Source organism: Medicago sativa, chromosome 4 (assembly GCF_051527215.1).
Source record: "Medicago sativa cultivar Bolivia chromosome 4, Bolivia_mono, whole genome shotgun sequence".
Lineage (NCBI taxonomy): Eukaryota > Viridiplantae > Streptophyta > Magnoliopsida > Fabales > Fabaceae > Medicago > Medicago sativa.
The window spans coordinates 47,483,624-47,491,076 of NC_140752.1; positions in this window are offsets into that span (position 1 = coordinate 47,483,624).

Genomic DNA, 7,453 nt, shown 5'->3' on the forward strand with positions numbered 1-7,453 from the left:
AGGAACTATTACATGCTTCGATTCGATAAGGCTAGGCCACTTTATGCCCTTTTTAGTGAAAGAAAAAGGGTCAAAAACAAGTAAAATCCGTAAATTAACAAGGAAATTAACTTTACCACCATTTTGGCCGTTTTTGAAATTTCTAAAATCAACCATGGAAGTCATAGATATGCTCGTTAGATTTCCTAGGAACTATTACATGCTTCGATTCGATAAGGCTAGGCCAGTTTATGCCCTTTTTAGTGAAAGAAAAATGGTCAAAAACGAGTAAAATCCGTACATAAAAAAGGAATTTAACCTAAACCCCATTTTGCCCGTTTTTGAAAATTCTAAAATCAACCATGGAGGTCATAGATATGCTCGTTAGATTTCCTAGGAACTATTACATGGTTCGATTCGAGAAGGCTATGCCACTTTATGCCCTTCTTAGTGAAAGAAAAAGGATCAAAATCGAGTAAAATCCGTAAATTAACAAGGAAATTCACTTTACCACCATTTTGGCCGTTTTTCAAATTTCTAAAATCAACCATGGAAGTCGTAGATATGCTCGTTAGATTTCCTAGGAACTATTACATGCTCCGATTCGATAAGACTAGGCCACTTTATGCCCTTTTTAGTGAAAAAAAGGGTCAAAAAGAAGTAAAATCCGTAAATTAACAAGGAAATTAACTTTACGACCATTTTGGCCGTTTTTGAAATTTCTAAAATCAACCATGGAAGTCATAGATATGCTCGTTAGATTTCCTAGGAACTATTACATGCTTCGATTCGATAAGGCTAGGCCACATTATGTCTTTGTTATTGAAAGAAAAAGGGTCAAAAAATAGTAAAATCCGTATATTAACAAGGAAATTAATTTAACCCCCATTTTGGCCGTTTTTCAATTTTCTAACATCAACCATGGAAGTTGTAGATATGCTCGTTAGATTTCCTAGGAACTATTACATGCTTCGATTCGATATGGCTAGGCCACTTTATGCCCTTTTTAGTGAAAGAAAAAGGGTCAAAAACAAGTAAAATCCGTAAATTAACAAGGAAATACACTTTACCATCATTTTGGCCATTTTTCAAATTTCTAAAATCAACCATGGAAGTCGTAGATATGCACGTTAGATTTCCTAGGAACTATTACATGCTCAGATTCGATAAGGCTAGGCCACTTTATGAACTTTTTTAGAGAAAGAAGAAGGGTCAAAAACAAGTAAAATCCGTAAATTAACAAGGAAATACACTTTACCACCATTTTGGTCATTTTTCAAATTTCTAAAATCAACCGTGGAAGTTGTAGATATGCTCGTTAGATTTCCTAGGAACTATTACATGCTTTGATTCGATAAGGCTAGGCCACTTTATGCCCTTTTTAGTGAAAGAAAAAGGGTCAAAAACAAGTAAAATCCGTAAATTAACAAGGAAATTAACTTTACCACCATTTTGGCTGTTTTTGAAATTTCAAAAATCAACCATGGAAGTCATAGATATGCTCGTTAGATTTCCTAGGAACTATTACATGCTTCGATTCGATAAGGCTAGGCCAGTTTATGCCCGTTTTAGTGAAAGAAAAATGGTCAAAAACGAGTAAAATCCGTAAATAAACAAGGAATTTAACCTAAACCCCATTTTGCCCGTTTTTGAAAATTCTAAAATCAACCATGGAGGTCGTAGATATGCTCGTTAGATTTCCTAGGAACTATTACATGGTTCGATTCGAGAAGGCTATGCCACTTTATGCCCTTCTTAGTGAAAGAAAAAGGATCAAAATCGAGTAAAATCCGTAAATTAACAAGGAAATTCACTTTACCACCATTTTGGCCATTTTTCAAATTTCTAAAATCAACCATGGAAGTCGTAGATATGCTCGTTAGATTTCCTAGGAACTATTACATGCTTCGATTCGATAAGACTAGGCCACTTTATGCCCTTTTTAGTGAAAAAAAGGGTCAAAAAGAAGTAAAATCCGTAAATTAACATGGAAGTCATAGATATGCTCGTTAGATTTCCTAGGAACTATTACATGCTTCGATTCGATAAGGCTAGGCCACTTTATGCCTTTTTTAGTGAAAGAAAAAGGGTCAAAAACAAGTAAAATCCGTAAATTAACAAGGAAATACGCTTTAGCATCATTTTGGCCATTTTTCAAATTTCTAAAATCAACAATGGAAGTCGTAGATATGCTCGTTAGATTTCCTAGGAACTATTACATGCTTCGATTCGATAAGGCTAGGCCACATTATGTCTTTGTTATTGAAAGAAAAAGGGTCAAAAACGAGTAATATCCGTATATTAACAAGGAAATTAATTTAAACCCATTTTGGCCGTTTTTCAATTTTCTAACATCAACCATGGAAGTTGTAGATATGCTCGTTAGATTTCCTAGGAACTATTACATGCTTCGATTCGATATGGCTAGGCCACTTTATGCCCTTTTTAGTGAAAGAAAAAGGGTCAAAAACAAGTAAAATCCGTAAATTAACAAGGAAATACACTTTACCATCATTTTGGCCATTTTTCAAATTTCTAAAATCAACCATGGAAGTCATAGATATGCACGTTAGATTTCCTAGGAACTATTACATGCTCAGATTCGATAAGGCTAGGCCACTTTATGCCCTTTTTTAGAGAAAGAAGAAGGGTCAAAAACAAGTAAAATCCGTAAATTAACAAGGAAATACACTTTACCACCATTTTGGTCATTTTTCAAATTTCTAAAATCAACCGTGGAAGTTGTAGATATGCTCGTTAGATTTCCTAGGAACTATTACATGCTTTGATTCGATAAGGCTAGGCCACTTTATGCCCTTTTTAGTGAAAGAAAAAGGGTCAAAAACAAGTAAAATCCGTAAATTAACAAGGAAATTAACTTTACCACCATTTTGGCTGTTTTTGAAATTTCAAAAATCAACCATGGAAGTCATAGATATGCTCGTTAGATTTCCTAGGAACTATTACATGCTTCGATTCGATAAGGCTAGGCCAGTTTATGCCCTTTTTAGTCAAAGAAAAAGGGTCAAAAACGAGTAAAATCCGTAAATAAACAAGGAATTTAACCTAAACCCCATTTTGCCCGTTTTTGAAAATTCTAAAATCAACCATGGAGGTCGTAGATATGCTCGTTATATTACCTAGGAACTATTACATGCTTCGATTCGATAAGGGTAGACCACTTTATGTCTTTTTTAGTTAAAGAAAAAGGGTCAAAAACAAGTAAAATCCGTTAATTAACAAGGAAATTAATTTAACCCCCATTTTGGCTGTTTTTCGAATTTCTAAAATCAACCATGGAAGTTGTAGATATTCTCGTTAGATTTCCTAGGAACTATTACATGCTTCGATTCGATAAGGCTAGGCCACTTTATGCAATTTTTTAGTGAAAGAAAAAGGGTCAAAAACAAGTAAAATCCGTAAATTAACAAGGAAATACACTTTACCATCATTTTGGCCATTTTTCAAATTTCTAAAATCAACCATGGAAGTCGTAGATATGCTCGTTAGATTTCTTAGGAACTATTACGTGTTTCGATTCGATAAAACTAGGTCACTATATGCCCTTTTTAGTGAAAGAAAAAGTGATGTGATCCTAAAATTCTCTCTCTTGAAAAGAATAATAAAGTCATTGTGGAATAAAAGAACAAAATTAATTTTGGGTTCAAAGTTTTATTTTCGTAGGTCATGATATGTCTGTCTTGTTTTGGCTATATCTGGAGCTCTGGATGTCCGTTTGAGGTGATCTTTAACTCGTTGGAAAGCTTACGAAATCTGTTTTCATTCTACTATCGGAATGGCACCGTTTGTGGCTTTGTATGGTCGGAGGTGTAGGACTCCCTTATGTTGGTATGAGTCAGGTGAAAGTGCTTTGTTAGGATAGGAGGTTGTGCAAGATACTACGGAAAAGGTTAAGATGATTCAAGAGAAGATGAGAGCATCACAGAGTAGGCAGAAGAGTTATCATGATAAGAGGAGGAAGGACATTGAGTTTCAGGTTGGTGATCATGTGTTTTTGAGGGTAAATCCTGTAACTGGTGTTGGTCGTGCTTTGAAGTGTCGAAAGTTGACTCCTCGTTTTGTTGGACCGTTTGAGTTTGTTGAGAAGGTTGGGGTTGTAGCGTATCTGATTGCGTTACCCCCATCTTTGTCGAATCTTCATGATGTGTTTCATGTGTCTCAGTTGCGGAAGTATGTGTATGATGTGTCTCATGAGATTCAAGTGGATGATTTGGAAGTAAGGGATAATTTGACCGTTGAGACTTGGCCAGTTAGGATTGAGGATCGTGAAGTAAAGCGTTTGCGTGGCAAGGAGATCGTTTTGGTTAAAGTGATTTGGGTTGGACCAACTGGAGAGAATGCAACTTGGGAATCGGAGAGTAGGATGAGGGTTTCGTATCCAGAGTTGTTTCCTTCAGGTAATTTTCGAGGGCGAATTTTTTTTTTAGTGGGGGAGAGTTGTAACAACCCGATTTTTCGCTAGATTTATTTTATTATTTGTTTATGTGTGTTTGTGTGTGCTCATATGTGATTATTTGGTGTGTATTTTGGTTGGGAATTGTAGAATTCGGTGTTAATTAGTCATTTTGGACTTAGGGGTATTTTGGTCATTTTGTGAGTAGGGATAATTTAGTAATTTTGATGAGGATTATTTTTGGTGCTTAGTGAGAGTTAGTATTATTTTACTAAGTGCCAGGGAGTTGTAGTAATTTATTTTATTACCGGTAGGTGACCGTTAGTAGTACATTTTACCGTTAAATGAGTAGTAACATTTTGGGTTAGAATAGATGATGTGATCATGAGTTCCTTAAGCATGTGGAAGGAAACATATAAAAAAATGCACTAAAATTCATTTCAGTCCAAGTTTGAATTTATTTAATTTCAAGCTAGCATCTTATTTTATTTGAATAAGTTGGTTATTAATCCTAATGGTCAATTATTAGTAATGTTATGGTTTTAATAAAATAATTGGCAGCAGATTGTGAGTTAGTTATCTAATGGTGATGTAATTATCCCAAGGTGTTGATTCATGTTCTCAACTCACAAAGGGCAATAACATGATTATTAACTCCATCGGTTTGCAATTCATTTGGCTATTGGAAGTAACTCATTAATTAGAAATTCAGCAGATTGCAATTAACGTTGGAATTAAGTTGGGCAGCTGATCACTAAATGGGAAATTCTGAAACGGCCAAATAATGAATTTTACTAGCTGAAGCTTCATTTAGACCAGCACAACACGTACAAGTTCCAAACAGTTGAATTTCTTGGTCATTCACAATTTTTTGAAGACGGTTTGCTAGTTTATTTTTAATAAATAAATGTAAGGCTAATCAGCCATTTATTTATTTTCTTTAGATTAATATTAGGAGTATTTTAATTTATTAGGGTCCTTTGAGTTAATTGGAGCAAGAGCTCTATATATTGTAAGTTTCTCAATGAAATAAGAAGGTAGAATTTTGATAAAAATTACACTATGTGTGTTTTGAGTGAGAGTTTTCTCCTCTTTGAGTTCTTGGATTAGAACTTGTCTATCGAATCTTATCAATGGCTTCCTTACCATTGTGGCGATTCCTCCTGGCTTAGCATTCCTTCTTGGATTGGAAGTGAGTGTGACGCCTTCTTTCACCATTTCTTTCCCCAAATCCATCTTTTTATTTTATTTTTATTCCTATACAATTTCTGTCCTTTATCATTTGGTATCAGAGCACGGTTTCATTTTGGGACAAATTTTTGTTTCAAATTTGAAATTCTTTTCATTTCTGATTGGTTCCATTACCATTCCTTCATTTCATTTTCTCTTTGGAGTAGAAAAAAAAACTAGAAAAAAAAATGTCTCAAGAAACTGCAAGTGGAGAATGCTTCAAGGTGAGAAGAATCTTGGGAAGCCAAGTCAGGGAGGATTTTTTATTTTTTTTTTAACCAAAAGGAGGTAGCAGTCTGCTAACCTCTAAAACTTTAATAAACGAAAAAGAACAAGAACAAAGAGGGGGGGACTTGTAGCCAAAACCCTCAAAAGGAAACAAACCTAAAGCTTGGCATACCAAGCTTGTCCTTTACAATCTGACTAACTATATCAACAGGAGCTGATTCCCAAGTAAACAAACCGTGAGACGTCAAACCTATGTTTGCAAGGGAATCAGCACATTGGTTCCCTTCCCTATAAATATGAGAAACCACAAAATTCATGTCCTGCAAAAGCTTCTTACAATTGAACCACCTATTACTAAGACTCCAAGGAACAATAGAGTCATTCGCAAAAGCCATAACCACTAGCATGGAATCCGATTCTAGCCAAAAATTAAGCCAATGCTGCTGATGTGCCACCTCAATGGCTCTCATAGCACCACAAAGCTCGGCTCTTAAAGCATTTCCAGGCCCAAGATTCTCAGATACACAAAGAAGACAGTCTGCAACACAATTTCTAAAAATGATACCACAAGCAGATGTAATGTTGGAAGCCGAGCCATCAGTGTTCCCTTTGATCCAATTGATCAAAGGGGGGCTCCATAAAACTTCCTTAATCTCAGGAGCTCTAGGAGGATGAATAGAGACCTTGAATTTCTTAAGGATTTGAAAATCTGTCATTGAGGAAGATGAAGTTAAGGTAGTGTGATTACCAGTTAGAGTAACACTAGAAGAGATAATGCTAATAGCTGACTTCCAGTGGATATACTTATTGCTGAACCTAGCTTGATTTCTCACAAACCAAATAGTGGCTAAAATATTAACAATTGCTGCCTTTACCACAAGCTTACATTGAGGACTCCATCCTCTATCACAAAGCCTCCAAATGTCTTCAATGTCATTGAAATATAAGCTTAAATTAATTGTTGAAGAGAGCCAGCACCATAATCTGACAGCATAATCACACTCAAAGAACAAGTGAAAAGAAGTTTCTTCTTGCTTTAAACAAAGATTGCAGATGGAAGGAATGCAGCAGCCTCTATTTTTCAACTTCTCATCAGTTGGCATTTTATCTTGCATGATTCTCCAGGCAATGAAAGATTTGGTAGGAGGTATATCCTTACTCCAAATTGACTTGGCCCAATGAAGCTCCTGAGAATGATGAGACTTGAACAAGTAAGCTTCTTTAAATGATAGCTCACCTGAAGTTGTACTAGGCCAAACAAGCTTATCTGGTTTCTGTTCAACTGGAATGGTTACTAGATCCACAAGCTGCTTCAGATTCGGAAAAAGAATTTGCATTTGCCAAGGTATGTTCCACTAAATTTTTTGAATGTAATCACTAACTCTAGATTGCAAAAGAGGTTGAATAGTGACAGGGATTTGAAAAATGTCACACAGAGGGGGCCCTCCCCAGCAGTCTGTCCAGAAGAAGGTATTTTCACCATCACCTAGAAGAATTTTAGAGTTATCCATAACAACTGAATATTCCTGCTTCACACTACTCCACAATGATGAGAAGATGTGATGATTAATGATTCTTCCCTCTCTAAAAGTTCTGCTTCTT